The sequence below is a fragment of the Melospiza melodia genome, chromosome W (assembly GCF_035770615.1).
Source record: "Melospiza melodia melodia isolate bMelMel2 chromosome W, bMelMel2.pri, whole genome shotgun sequence".
NCBI lineage: Eukaryota > Metazoa > Chordata > Aves > Passeriformes > Passerellidae > Melospiza > Melospiza melodia.
The window spans coordinates 5,457,435-5,473,616 of record NC_086225.1 but is presented as its reverse complement, the minus strand read 5'-3'; the positions used below and the strand labels follow the sequence as shown (position 1 = coordinate 5,473,616).

Sequence of the window (16,182 nt, the reverse complement as noted above, 5' to 3'; positions counted from 1 at the left end):
TGTGCCCATCTCTTTAAAGATTTTCAGGTCTTTTGCCTGCTTAGGACAATTTTTCCTATAATTCCCTTTGCCCCTACAGTAAAAACAGACATTTCTGGAATGATCCTGAGACTTGGTTTGTATTGGGTTGCTATTCTTCTCCTGTCTCTACCACCTTCATATTTTGGAGTAGTGCCTGTGTGGTTTTGATTTTTCTGGAAATGTTTTTCTCTCATGGTGGCTACCATAAGTTGTGCTTTAAGTTTAGCCTTTTCTTCATCTCTCTCTGGACATAAACTTTCTGAGCTTCCTTTAATAAATCATCTAATGATCTATTATGCCAATCCTCAATTTTTTCTATTTTTTTTTTTTGTAATATCTGGCCAAGCATTAGTAACAAAGTTAACCCTTAACAAAGCTTTTCCCACATCAGTTTCAGAGTCTATCCCGGAATATTGTTTCATATTTCTCTTAAGTCTGTCTAACCATTCTGTTTGACTCTCTTCTTTCCCCTTCTGTGCCTCAAAAACTTTTTTAGCATTGTGCCCTCTGAGTGCTACCTCTCTTATTCCCTTGATTATTAAATTATGATAGTCAATCATTTGTTTCCTCCCCTCCTCATTATTTTGACCCCACTCAGGAGGTGCAGTTGGCATTTTGTCTTCTCCGGGGGGCTCCTGCGGATTATCTTTTTCCCAAGCCTTTATTCCACCGGCTTTGATTAATTGCTTTTCGTACTGAGAAAATATTATTTTCAGTATGGACTGCATCTTTTCCCAAGTATAAATGTTTGGACCTAAAAATTGGTCTAATTGTTCAGCTGTGCCCATGGGATCCTCCAAAATCCCTTTGATTTATTTCTTAAAATTTCTGACCTCAGAAGAAGTCAAAGGGGCATTTGCAAACCCCATTCCACCCCCTACCATGGGAACCTCTCTTAATGGAAATAGACCAATCCCTTCATCTAACTCTTTTCCTTTTTTATCTTCTATAGCCTTTCTCCCATGTTTTGAGAAAGAAATTGGAGAGGGCTGTTGTCGCAGACATTTTTTCACAGAAATCCTTTCTTTCAGATTTCTGCGTCTTCTGGAAGGCAGAGGCCTCAGAGGAGAATGTAAACAATTATTATCAGCTGCTGTGAAATGCAACAGGGGCAACTTGATTGGCTCATGTTCCCATGTTTGTGATTGGAGGCCAATCACAGGAACAAGCTGGGGACCGAGTCCCTGGACACAACTTTGTTATGGATTCTTTCTTTCTATTCTTAGCTTAGCTAGCATCTGCAAACGTCTCTCTTTATTCCTTTTAGTATAGTAATAATGTATTATATATTATATATCAATAAATCCAGTCTTCTGATCAAGAAACAAGATTCACCGTCTCTCTCTCACCTCCAGCGACCCACTCAGGACGCTGTAATAGGCTGTCTTTAACTGAGCTCCTAGTATTTCGATAAGGTGATTCCTCTGGAGAGAGAGTTTCCCTGAACAACCGGAGCTGTTGTTACCAAGGGAACAGAGCTCAGGGCAGGATGGGAGGTAAGGGGAGGATATCCTGCCAAGGCTTGGTCTTCCAAGGATGGGACGTAGGCATGGTCTGCTGCCAGAACCACCAGAGGAAGGAGTATTTCCGGGGGATAACAGACGAGACCATGGATAGCCTGCACGTGGTTAAATGGCGGCTGAGTCAGCGGTTCCCGGCAGAGGCAAAGCAACAGCGACAGTGCCCAACGCAGCTGGCACAGGCAGGGATGCCGGGGATTGGGCAGTGGGGGAAGTGGTTGGCGATGGGACTGCTGCGACCGATGGGATCTCGGAGCAGGAGGGACCCCAGGCATGGCTGTTAGGGTGGCTGCAGACCAGGTGGCTGGGACGGGGACAGACAAATTCACCGGCGGGGCGGTGTCTGGGGTGTGGGCAGGGGCAGGCGGAGCTGAAGCGGGCAGTGAGTCAGGACCCCGGACAGGTGCCTTGGCTGCGAACGGATGGGGCAAGACCTGCAAAGGATCCCACTCTTTTTCTGGTTTTTTCTCTTGTTCCCCTCCCTTTCCTTTTCCCTTTTTCTTTTCTTGTTTTGTCTCTGGGGTTTCTGACACTTTAAAGATTTTTATTCTCCTAAAATCTCCTGTCCAACATATGGCATATTCTCTTTCTTCTGGATTAAACGGGTTTTTTTACAAATAAATCCAGAACCTAACAAATCTAAACTTCTGCTTGAATACGTTGAAATGGTCAACGAGCTAACTCATGACCTCCTAATGTTGTTTTTCTCATCACCTTTTTATTTTTTCTTTTGGCAAATTATACATCTTTCAGTTACTTGCTTTGCTACTCCCAAAATCCCAATGCACCCATAGTTCCTTAAAAAATGATCACACAAAGCCTGAGTACCCCAGTGGGTTTTCTGATGCATGTCTTGTAATATTTCCCTAGTGTTATAAATGATCAATCAAAAAGCCAAATTATCAAAAATGTGAAAAGATTTTATCTTTTTCCGTGACCAAAATATGGTCCTCAAAACCACCACAGCCAAAGAGACAGCGTCGAGCCGGGGTTCGGCGCTGGGTGAACCTGGATCCAATCTCTATCACATCGAATCCCCCCCCACCCCGTTCACGAGAGTCGCTTCTAGCGACGAGCTTTTATACAGTTTATTGTGCCCAAGGCGAAGGAGTCCCAATTTTTTTTGTAACTCTTCACATTCATAGTTGGTTCTTTCACTGTGCAGAGCTGGACAAAGGCCGTCTCCTGGCTGTCTCCTGGTTGATAGCCAGGGTTGATTGAGTTCGGGGAAGTCATGTATTCACATGTATGTTCCTGGCGAATCTGGCTATCTTCATTGATGTTATCTGCAGGACGATGATTGCTCTTAGGCAGTTTCCAATGACTTGAGATACCAGTGATCATCGTGTTGGGTGCATCTATTCTTAGGCTAAGGTGCTGATCGTTATCTAGCCATCTCCAGGAATTTTGGAGTTTGAATAGACATCCGCCTCTCAGGCTGCTTGTGGTCAGAGACTTTGGATTTCACAATCCTTATAAAATACATTCTTTGATAGCATGAATTATTTCTAACATATGTTACACTAGTAAGCATTTTATTAAGTAATTGTCTTCCATCAGGAAGTTTTCATTTCCCTGATTTATCTTCTTCACCTCCTATCTTGTTTAATTGTTTTTTCTTTGTTTTGCTAAACTTTGGAATTTCCAATTTTTCCTCATTTGGAGTTAATATTAACATAACCCTTTCAGCTCCATTTTCTGCTGCATCCTTAGCTTCCTGATCTGCCAAATTATTTCCTCTTCTTTCTGGGGTCTTTACCTTTTGGTGTCCCTTAATATGTACTATAGCTATCTCTTTTAGGTAATCGTAATGCCTCTAAAACCTTTAAAATAAGTTTCTCATGTACTAATCTTTTTCCTCTTGAATTAAATAATCTTCTCCCTTTTAAATTTTTTTAGAGGTATGTACTACTCCAAAGGCATACCTTGAATCAGTATACATATTTCCTTTATTTTATGTTTAATATTCTAGTGCTCTTTTTAAAGTATATATAATTCACAAGTTTGAGCGTACTAGTTTAAGGTTAATTTCCCTTTTTCCATAGTTTGCATGTTTTTTCCATCAACTACTGCATACCCTGTATTTTTTTTTCTTCTGCAAGGAGTTGTATTTTTGTTAGCTAACATAGCTCCCAAAGGGCTATCTCTGCTAGTATGCTTTTATTCCCCCATTTTTTCGTGTATCCAACTTACTGGTTTTCTGTTCCATTTTCAAGATCTTATCTATTCATCCCCTGCCTCTGTTTCTCACTTTCTCTAACAACAGAAACACCACTTTTCTTTCAACTACACACACAAAAAAATAAAAAAAACTTTTTTTTTTTCCACACTGCTTTTCAATACATACACCTCCCTCCAAGGAGATACAGTGAAGCTTAAAATACACAATCTACATGACATACACTTTCATTCATCTACATTCACTCACTTTGATTTCTCATTCACTTTCACACATTTTTTCACACTCGCAGGACACAAAGTGGATCCCTGTCACCAGAGAATCGCTGGTCCCTGTGGCCCCCCCATCGCCTTGGGGTTGGCCTCCAGGTTTTAGTATCCCCGGGCCTTCTGGAAGGGCCCTGGCTCTGGTTGCCTCCGGTGCCAGTTCACCTGTGAGGTTGTCTGCGTGTCACTCTCAGTCTTTAGCCACAGCACTCTCCACACACCCGGGAGAACAATGGCCTGTTTGCGGGTCACATACACCTTTTTCCACAGCCCCCCCCTTCCCACTCCCCTGGGAAGTTGAGCCTGATTTTGTGTTTGACTCACTCTCACACACACAACAAGACAACAATAAGGTACCTTTTACTTTCAAATCACCTATTAAAATTTTAGGTGTTACTGGCCAGTCCCGGTGCTCTTGGATATCCCTCAACCCAGCTGTGTTGTCCAACCCCAGATGCTCTTGGGTATTTGTTTTATATCCCCCAATTCAGCTGTATTGTCCAACCCAAGATGCTCTTGGGCATTTTTTTATCCCTCAATCCAGGTGTGTGGTACAACCGCAGATGCTCTTGGGCATTTTATATTTTTTGGCTGTGTTGTCCAACCCTGGACGCTCTTGGGAAAATTTCTATCTCTCAATCTAGTTGTGTTGTCCAACCCTGGATGCTCTTGGGTATATCCTCAACCAGGCAGAATTTTGCTCAACCCTGGATCCTCTTGGACATATCCTCAATCTGGCAGAATTTTGCTCAACCCTGGATACTCTTGGAATGTTAATCCCTCAACCCAGCAGGTTTTAATTTTGAATGTTCTTGGGCACTCTTATCCCTCAATCCAGAAGAATTTTTAGGGGCCCCTTTTTCCCGTTTCCTAGTGGTTTGGGCTAGGAAACTCTGCTCCCTTCCTCCAAGGAGTCCAACCCCTCCCTGAGACCCAGTCCCAGTTACCCCTGGGGATTCTCTCACTCCTTTTATCTCTCGCTTCATCTCTTTACTGGCCGCTTTTCCTGGGAAAAGATGAAAACGCAGCATGGGAAACTCCTCACTCACGTAGCAGGTCTGGGATAACCAGCCCACCTCTCATTCACACACACATTCATCCCCCTGTACCTGTCCCCCCGAAAAGTACTTGCCAATCCTTTTTCCTTTCAGGGTTCTTCGTGCGCACTACTAGTCTTAGGGGGCCAATTACCACTGTTGTAGGGAGCATTTTTCGTTTTTCTTTGTTTTATTGCCTTCTTTTGTCCACCGATCATAACCTGTGTCTGTCAGTCACACTAGGGAAAACAGAGCGAGGCTGCCAAATTGGGCAGGGCATGCCTTCCCCACTCTGACTCTCCTAAAGCACCAGCAGTGAGGTGTTAACCATCCTCTGCTACCATAATTGCGAAAAACGCCAATCACTTGTTTTAAAATTCTAAAAGTTTAATAGTAATAAAATGGTTATAAAAATAGTAATATAATTAGAGTAATAACAATTTGAACAAATGTGATTAGGACAATACAAGACAATAAAAAACAGTTACGGACAGTCTGAGTACCTTTTTCTGGCCAAAATAAGCCTAAAAAAGGACACATGTTAACAGAGGATTAATCCTTAAAAGCAATAGCCTGTTGCATATTCATACATCACATACATGATGCATAACTCCCATTCAAACAAAGGATTCTGTTTGGTAAGTGTCAACTTCTTCCTCTTAATCCTGACAGTGTCTTCATGGCTGAGCGAGGCAGGAAGAAGTTAATTTCTTCTGATAAGAGAGCAATAAATTCTTCTTCTCTGAAAGATTTAGGTTTCTTGTGGCTGCTATCTTGGTGCGAGTCCTCTCTTTAAAAAAAAGTATCTTACATAGCATAGTTTCTATTTTAACATTATGTTATAACCCACAACTATATTTACCACACTACTTAAGAAAATTAATACAGCATAACTTTCTAACATAACACATATAATATTCATTTTAATATTTTCAAAAAGCTAACTATAAAATACACATTTTTCACATCTTTCCTTATCTATAAACAGTTCTCAGATATAATATTTGCTACTTTGGTGCTTTATTTTCATCCGAGAAATCTATCAAAAAGAATTCTCCCCAACTCCCCCTTTTACAGTGGAGCGGGACACGTGCTCTCCAGGAAGGTGTCTAACTTCTCCCTTTGTCGCAGACATATTTTTCACAGAATCCTTTCTTTCAGATTTCTGCATTTTCTGGGAAGCAAGGGCCTCAGAAAAAGAATGTAAACAATTATTATCAGCTGCTGTGAAATGCAACAGGGGCACCTTGATTGGCTCATGTTCCCATGTTTGTGATTGAAGGCCAATCACGGGGCAGGCTAGGGACAGAGTCCCTGGACACAACTTTGTTATGGATTCTTTCTTTCTATTCTTAGCTTAGCTAGCATCTGCAAACGTCTCTCTTTATTCCTTTTAGTATAGTAATAATGTATTATATATCATATATCAATAAATCCAGCCTTCTGATCAAGAAACAAGATTCACCGTCTCTCTCTCACCATCCCCAGCGACCCACTCAGGACACTGTAATATCCCTTTTTTTAGGAATGCTAGCTTGGTGGCATGGCTCATGTGGAGAACATGGGGAAAAGGTGCTGGACCACATAGTGGGTTTGAGGATGCTACAGTCAGTCTATCTGACTCTTCTATTATCCAGTTCTGGGCTAAAGCAGAGTTGTTCACTGTATTTTTTCTTTCCTTGGTGTAGCAGTTTCAGTTCAACCAGGTGGAAACATCAATGAAGTGTAGCGGTTTTGGTTTGCTATTCCATGTCACGGCACCAATTCAATATGGTGGGTTGAGTGCTGGCCCAACACCAGTGCAGTCACTAGAATTATTTACTCATTTTCTGCTGTGAGATAACAATTAGAAGGGCAAAAGCAGGCTCAAAACTTTAAAGAGTATAAAGAAAGCTTTATTAACAGAACTAAAAGAAGAATAATAAAAATCAGAATAAACTTTCAGAACACTTCTCCTCCCCTCAACTCTTCTTTCCCACTGACAACATAAAGAGACAAAACCTGGAACTTTCAGTCAATTTACCACCTCTAAAATAGTCTTCAGTTTACTTTGGGAGAGGAGTCTCTCCTGCCATGCCATGGAGACTTCTTCACAAGAAACGGTTCTCTCTTGGTTTTAATGTCACAGTGAAGCAGTCGCCCAGGAGATGGAAATTTGTTGCTATGTGAAAGTCCTTCCCCCCAACTTAGAGCTTCCCCCATAACTGTTTTTGAGGGCTCAATCTTTAGCTAATGGGGTAAAAGTTTAAGGATGAGCTGTTCAGAAGCAAAGGTTCTCTTCATCTGTCTCTGAGATTATCTTCATCTCTGGGAACAGAGGTCTTTCTCTTTTCCTCTGTGGGCAAAGGGTCTTCATTACTCTCATCTATGTTCAAGGTTCTCACTGGATCAGAGCTTTGTCAACATTTGCTTGCTTTAGCAGGGGTGCTTTTGCTCATGTCTATGGTTTTAACGCTCCATCCTGAAAGGAATGAGAAGGAGGTGTCTTTACAAACTGTGGGCTTGATAGTAGATAAGGCAAGATACAGAGAGGTGAAAGAAGCAATTGGGCGAACCATAAATTCCATAGGAATTCCACTTATTGACACAGACTGTTGCTCACTCAAGACTGTGCTACATCTCTGGATTTACAGAAAAATAACAGAGACACAAGGAAAAAGAAAAAGGGGCAGGCACACATTAGAAGGGAATCTGTATTAGATGTTTCAGGAAGTCTGTACCTCTCAAGTGTCTCAGCCAATGGGGTAAGAGAGAGGGAAATGTGGACCGTAAATTAGGATAAAAAGAAGGCTGCATCCTCTAAAAATTTTGAGAGACCCCATGGTCTCTCTCTTTATTCAAATAAAGTTACAGGACTCCTCTGTCTCCTTTTTGGACATAAATCTCTGGTGTTTGTGGATTAATTTTTCTGACAGTTCCCTCATGCTTTTCATGAATTACAGGGATATTTTAGTGTATCATAGTCCATCATCATGGCTTTACAAAAGAATTTCAGCCTAAGACTAAGGCATCTTTTCATTCTCCTCCTATCTGCGATTTGGCTCTTCTTTCTTTACTGATGTTGGTGTCTCTATGCAGTTTTCTTCACATGCCTTCACCTTTCCTTTTCTCTGATTTGGGAGAAGTGATGCCTGGAGGTTTATCTGTTTTTAAATGGAATTCTACAGCACTGAAAGGGTTAATCTAACTTGGGCCTTGTTTTAGGTAATGGTCTTTTGCTGTTGGTCACATGATCTGTGCCAGACAGTGGCTGTGGAGGCTTGCGGCATTGATTTTGGCTGCATAATTTCCTGCACCACCCAGACGGTTTTTTTAGCAGCGTGATTCCAGTGGAATCTCAGCAGCCTGTGCAGTGGCCCAGCCCGGCCTGGCCCAGAGCTGCTCTCAGGGCCCAGCAGACCCCTTCTCGGTCCAGGCCGGCAGCAAGGCAGGGCTTAGTGGTGACCAGATGTTGGCCTGGTCCAGTCTCAGCCAGGACCCTGCGGCCTCCAGTCCCCCGTCTGGCCACCAAGACAGAAACAAGAGACAGCTTTTCTCACTCCTCTTTTCTTAAATATATGGATTTATAGGGCGATTTTAGCTGATTATTAGTTCTGTAAGCCACGGAGGAAGCTGTAATATTTCCACAGGGAAGGTCACTTAATTTTCCTTATCAAAAAGACTCAGTTGAGGAAGACCCAGGACACCTGGTAGAGTTCAGTCTTTAGACTATGCTGGATCCAAGTTTTCTAGATCCAAGTCTCCTAGATTTAAATGTCTCAGAATACTGGAGTAAAGATCCTGTCTTACTGCTGATCCTGGTTACAGGTGGCCTGTCTTCTGCTGTTCTCCCAAGCAGCATTTCAGGGAAGGAGAGAGCATCAATGTGATAAATGTAGATGCAAGTGTTCATCCCCAGCAAGGCATAAAATTGTGAAAATATTAAATAGCCCCTTTTGGTGGTGACAGTGAGACAGAGTAAAAATCCATTTTGAATTAGGTGAAGGGTCTAGGAGAGGTGACAAGTCTATAAGGCCAAAGCTGAAGGGAAAAATTGCAGGACAGAGATAGTGAGGAGACAGAGAAAAAAAAACAAAAACGACCACAAGGTTGATCTGCCCTGACCTAGGAATTTTTTTGATAAAGAGGAACTGGCGATAAAGGTCACGTGGAATGAATATGTATGAACCTATTGTGAAACTGTATGCATATGTATTTGGAAGGGGAGACCTGAAATCCTCAGAGATGCGCATGCCTGTTGAGGAGACCAATCTCTGCATGCGTCCAGCCCTGTAATAAACATAGCAAGCTTTACAAATTTACAAAGTTGTGAAGTTTCTTCTTTTCTCCGCAAAACATTCTGGCGAGCCAGGTAGGAGGGAGAGAAACCTTCTGTCTCCGTCTCTGTCCCCACAGGGGCAGGGGGGAACACACGGACTCCTAGGCGCGCCCCAGGATTTTCCTGGAGGAGGCTCCGCTCATCTCAGCTTGCCTCCTGCGAGGACAGACAAGGACCTGCTGGCCTGTGGAGGAGAATACGGTATGTACTGAGGGGTCCCCGGGGGAAAAGAGAGCTACGGAGTAAATCACTCAGAGACGTCTCGGTGTAGCTGGTGGAGCAGCTATATTAGAGACGGGGTTCATCGTTTTGATGGGGCAGACCGCTAGCGACCCTAGGGGTGGGTCGGGTTAACCCGTGTATTTGTGTATTGGGGGTTCATTGTTCTGATGGGGCAGAACCGCTGAACCCATGTGTGTTTTGTTTGTGTGTGTGTGTGTGTGTGGTGTCCGGACACTGTGTCGCTGTATGGTTAATGCACTGTGTGGTCAGTGCACTGTGTTTGTAATCGTGCAAGTGTATAAGTGTATGGTGTATAAAAGAGAGTAGATCTACACTGCTCTACAGTGCGGGGGGGGTAAGTTTCCCAAGGGCGACTGGAGGGGCTGAGTAAGCACCGGCCGGGGCAGGCTGTGGGGGCGGGGAGCGCCCAGCAGAGAAAATAGAGCAAGCAGTGGTGAAGCGTGGATGAGGATGTCCATCGAGTAAAGGTAGTAAATTGTGGTGTAGATCGTGCACACTTTCACTGTGGCTAGATGAACCCAAGGGGTTCCTCTGCCCCGGTGGTTTGGACTCGACCCCTGGGAGTTTGTGAATCCTGTGAATTATTGGATAGATAGAGGAGACGAACGAGTTTATTTAGAGGGGCTCTACCAGACTTCAGCTGGTACTATAGTAGGTCTGGACTTGGAACAGCCTGCCGTAGAGGATTTAGAGTTCCCTATAATAAATGGAATAGCCTGCCTTTGCGGGAAATTTCGGGTAGCCTTTGGTGCATCAAGAGGCTGGCACGCTGCGTGGGTATTATTGCAGTGCAGAGTTTGTGAGAAATGCTGGTTTTGCTGTTCTACTAAGCATCGGGGCACATGCCCCGAGTGTAGATAAAAGGTTTCTGATCAAGCTGATTCAGAACCTAAGATCTTAAAGCTTGTGTGTGGAAAATCACATCTGATACCTGCCACCTGGAGTGTGTGGGAGGAAGACTGGGAAACTACTGTGAAAGCCTGTGAAAAGAAGTTTGGGTGGAAACGAGATAGGGCAAGAAGGAAATAATGGGAATTAACTAGAGCAAGGAAGTCCCTCGGGCTAGCCCCTTAGGGTGCATCTTGGCCCACTGGAAGGAAGTCACCAGCAGGGGGGGCTCTTGTTAGCGTTCAAAAACACATAATCAGGGGGGATTATATGCGGTGCTTTTTATTAAGAGCTCTGGGAATCGGGGTATATTCAACCCAAATCTGACTCCGACCATACATCCGAAATAATCATGTTTTATACTCTATCGTTACATAACTTTCATGTTAATTATTAAACTTATATTGTTCTATTGTATACATAAATTTAGCCCCTCTCTGAATTTCCAACATAGTTTCTCACTATTCTTCTTATGGTTATATAATAATTACATTTAATTACTAAACAATCATCGCATCTAACAATTATATAATTTATCATACTGCTTACGCAGGTGCAGTTGATCTGGGAAAGCACAAAGCCTAACATTTTAGATTCTATCTTTAACTTTTTCCAGGGTTCCATTATCACTCTGAGAATAAAAAGGATCTAATCCACTATTGCACACGCTGGTGGCCCTTATACAGGTTAAAGGACGGAGCAAAGTGGCCACCCACTGGAACCCTAGATTATAATACCTTACTGCATTTAATGTTGTTTTTAAGACGGGAAGGTAAATGGGATGAGGTTTCGTATGCTGATATGTTTTTTCTGTTTTAAGAAATCACCAACAATGGCAAAGGCACTGTGGGATTGAATCACCCTCAGATCCACTGGTCTTGGCCCGTGAAAAGGATAACAAGGCAAAGAGAGGGCAAATCAAACGCTGTTGTTCAGCATGCAGTATAGGACAACGGTGTATGAGATCAGATAAGGTCTATCATTCTGAGGAGCAAGAACAAGATACATTTGAGTGGATGAAAGCTTCTTCTTGAAGGAGGGAGGTTGAGGCTGAAGCTGAGGATGAGGATGAAGGGAACTTCCCCAAAAAGGAGGAGGACTCAGGTGGGGAAGGCACATCCACTAGAACCCACCCCACCCGTGGGAGTCCAGTTTCATCTAGAACCAGGAGGCAAGTAGTGTTGCAGGCCCCACTGCGAGAGGCAGTGGGACCAGAAGGACGGAAATTAATGATTAAAGTGCCATTTACCACTCTTGATTTAGAGGCATGGGAAAGGATTGCTAGGAATTATTGTGTTGATCCGATACTCACTGCCAAACGTCTAGGATATGTTATCAAACAACACAATCCAGACTGGGCTGACATCCAGCTACTACTAGATGCCTTCACTGAAACAGAAAAACAGCTGATCTTAAAGACAGCAGGGACTTTGGCAGAGGATTACTGCAAGGCCACACAGCTAGATGTAAAAGAACATTTCCCCCTCCAAGACCCAGAATGGGATCCTAATGTGTCAGCAGAGGTAAAGAAATTAGCAGAGTATCAAGAGTGGATAGCAACAGGGGTGGAAAGAGCTATTCCAAAAACCATAAACTGGTCTGCCTTATATTCCCTTAAGCAGGGGCCTTCTGAAACTCCTTCTGAATTTCTGGAGTGTTTAAGGGATACTATGCGTCGTCATACATCATTAGATCCAGAGTCTGAGATAGGGATAAATCAACTAGTTAATTCATTTTTGGGGCAGTCTGCTGGAGATATCAGACGCAAACTTCAGAAAATTCGGGGACCGGATGGGAGGAATCTTGAAGTCTTGCTAGAGGAAGCCTGGAGGGTATTTAGTAACTGGGAAGAAGGATATAAACAAGGAATGAAAAGGTTGGTGGCAGTGGTACAGGAGGAAAGGCAGAGAAAATACAACCAGGGACCACTGAGACAAGGACCACCTCGGCTGGGCAGGAACCAGTGTGCAATCTGCAAAAGAATTGGTGACTGGAAAGATCAATGCCCAGAACAGAGATGGGGTGACCAACAAATGGCTGCACACATACAAAACAACTGAGGAGGACCAGGGGATTCTGCCCCAGCGGATCCACTGGTTATAACAATGAGGCTGGGGGAAGAAGGGAAAAGGGTGGAATTCTTGGTTGATACGGGAGCTACATATTCAGTTTTAAATAAAGCTTTAGTACCTGTGGAAAATTATTATGTTGTAGTGCAGGGGGCAACTGGCCAGTCTGAAAGGGCATAGTTTTGTAAACCTTTGAGGTATAAATTAGGAAAACAATGGGGTATTCATAAATTCTTGTACATGCCCAATTCACCAAAGGCACTTGTAGGCAGAGATTTATTGGAGCAATTACAAGCAACCATTACATTCAAAAATGGGGAAATTACTCTGGAGGTGAATGATCAAAAGTACATAGAGGTATTAAGTTTAACCCTAACAGCTATTGAAATTAAGGAAGAAATTGATGAAGAAATACTAGGTCAGGTATTTCCCGGGGTGTGGGCCTCTGATGTACCGGGGAGGGCAAAAAATGCCTCCCCCATAGTAATTAAGCTCAATGAGGGAACACAACCAGTGAGAATCAAGCAGTACCCATTAAAGAAAGAGGATAGGGAAGGAAACAGCCCAAAAATTGAAAATTTTCTGCGGTTAGGGTTACTGAAAGAATGCCAATCTGATTTCAATACTCCTATTTTACCTGTTCGGAAATCTGATGTGTCATACTGGATAGTACAGAATTTGAGGGCTGTCAATAGAATAACAGAAGATTTGTATCCGGTGGTAGCCAATCCATATACTTTATTAACTTGTCTAACACCTGAGCTAACCTGGTTTACTGTTTTAGATCTAAAAGATGCCTTCTTTTGCGTCCCCATCCACGAAGCCAGCCAGAAAATTTTTGCATTCGAATGGGAAAGCTTTAACAGTGGGCGCATGTATTTGTCCAGGTTTAGAGCAAATTTGGGGAAAAATCCCCCAAAGGAGCTCTGGTGGGAAAACCAGATCCAATCAGCCCCTCCCCCCAACTGGTCCGGGAGGGAAAAAATACCTCCTTGGAGAAAGGTGGAAAAAACCTGTTTATTAAACAATAAAACCAACACAATATCAAACAATGAGACCCCTTGCCACTCTAAAAGAGATGACAAACTGAGAAAACCCCGGGTTGAAGCTCAGCTCACTCAGTCTCTGATCAGTCCCTCCGGTGCTGGAATTGTCGCAGGCCAGGGCTGGCCCGGTGGGCCACAGCTGCAGCTGCCGGTGCTCCCCTGGGTGTTCAGTCCAGAGCAGTTTCAAGAGGTCCAAAGAAAAAGGGAAAATAAAAAACAGTCCAGAGAACTTCTTTGTTTCAGCTAGCTAAAAACTAACTAAAAAGCAAAAGAAGAGCTCTCTGTCCCGCTGTCTGTTCATCCACAGACAACACAGTCCAGGAGCAGGAATGTGGAGGAGTGGAGTGCAGTGTCTGAAAACAAACTTCGTGCTTCTTCTCTCCCCCCCTTCACTCTCTGGAACACTCTTAAAGGTACAAAACTTATTATTCAACATAAACAGAATGAGACGATTGGGGATAAAAGCATCATATAGTCAACCCAGGACAGCGCAAAACCCAGCTCACATGGACCAGATTACCTCAGGGCTTCAAAAATTCCCCGACTTTGTTTGGGGAGCAACTTGCAAAAGATCTGGAGTCCTGGGAAGCTCCACAGGAAGAAGGAAGGCTTTTGCAGTATGTGGATGATCTTCTAGTGGCCACTTGGACAAGGGAAGCATTGCGTGGCCTGGACAGTAAGCCTTTTGAATTTCCTAGGACTCCAAGGATACAGAGTATCAAAGGAAAAGGCACAGGTAGTGAAACAGAAGGTGATCTACCTGGGGTAAGAAGTGAGTGCTGGGCAACGGACTTTAGTCAGGCTCGCAAGGAAGCCATATGCAGAACCCCAAAACCCCAGACAATAAAATAACTCCGAACCTTCTTAGGCATGGCAGGATGGTGCCGGCTGTGGGTTTATAATTATGGACTGCTTGTCAGACCCCTCTATGCTCTTATTGCCGATGGAAGCAGAGATAGCCAGCGGAAAAAAGAAGCCACACGGGGCTTTCACCAGCTAAAGAATGCTCTCATGTCAGCTACAGCTTTGGAACTTCCAGATGTAAGTAAACCATTCTTCCTATTTTCCCATGAAAGACAGGGAATTGCCCTGGGAATACTGGCTCAGGACCTGGGTCCATACCGAAGGGCAGTTGCTTACTTCTCTAAGCAACTAGATGCAACAGCCAAAGGCTGGCCAGGTTGCCTCAGAGCTGTAGCAGCAGTCGTGCTGAATATTCAAGAGGCACGCAAGTTTACCCTGGGACAAAAAATGACTGTGCTAGTGTCCCACACAGTGTCCGCAGTACTGGAAGTAAAGGGTGGCCACTGGCTTTCACTACAGAAGTTCCTAAAATATCAGGCCATCATGGTAGAGCAACATGATGTAGAGATAGTGGTGACTAATATTGTCAACCCAGCTTCCTTTCTCAGTGGAAATCAAGGAGAAGCAGCACACCATGATTGCCTGGAGATCATTGAAGCTACCTACTCCAGCCGCCCAGACTTAAAGGACACTCCTTTGGACGATGCAGAGACCTGGTTCACTGACGGGAGCAACTACGTTGCCAATGGGAAGCGACATGCTGGGTATGCAGTGACTACCTGCAGAGAAGTAATAGAATCTGGAACCTTATCCACAGGCACCTCTGTGCAAAAGGCCAAGATAATTGCCCAGACCCGTGCCTTGGAAACGGCAAAAGGAAAGAGAATAAACATCTACACAGACTTGAGGTATGCATTCGGAGTCGTACATGCACATGGGGCCATCTGGAATGCGAGGGGACTGCTGACCCCACAGGGAAAGAACATCAAACATGCACAAGAGATAATCCAGCTGCTGGAAGCAGTTCAGCTGCCTTAAAAGGTAGCAATTATGCACATTAAGGCACACCAAAGAGTGAGCTCAGAATTGGAAGAAGGAAATGAACTGGCAGATAGAGAGGCAAAGGAAGCAGCAAAAGGTGAGGTAGCTACTGAAGGAGTCCTTATTCCAGATGGACAAATTTCCCTTGAAGTTAAGCCAGAATATAATGAGAGAGAAAATTAATTGAAGATCAAAAAAGTACGTATAACCAAGAAGGGTGGGCTACCATGGAAAAGAAGCTGGTAATCCCTTTCCCTTTATTGTGTTCACTAGTAAGGGAAGAACACCAGAAAATGCACTGGGGAATAGATGCCATATACACATACCTGATTTAAAGAATTGTTGCTAGGAATTTATAGGCTACTATTACTCAAGTGACCCGACAGTGTGATCTTTGCCTCCAGACTAACCCCAAAAATACCCCCAGACCGAAACTTGGTCAGACTGGGAGAGGCCATGGGCCTGGACAGCAGTGGCAAATTGACTTTTCAGAACTCCCAAGGAAAGGGGGGCATCGGTATTTATTAGTATTGACAGATACATTTTCAGGGTGGCCAGAAGCATTCCCCACCAGAACTGTCAAAGCTAGAGAAGTGACCAGGGTATTATTACAAGAAATAATACCACTCTTCGGAGTTCCAACCACAATATCCTCAGATAGAGGATCACATTTCATTTCCAAAATAGTGCAACAGATTAGCAGCCACCTGGGCATAGACTGGGAACTTCACACCCCATACTGCCCCCAAT

The 16,182-nt window shown here is 43.7% G+C and overlaps 1 pseudogene; it reads left to right on the top strand.

The window, feature by feature from the left end:
* Positions 1–1,570: 1,570 nt before the first annotated feature.
* LOC134431426 (uncharacterized) lies at positions 1,571–15,441 on the top strand (annotated as a pseudogene).
* The last annotated feature ends 741 nt before the right edge of the window (positions 15,442–16,182 follow it).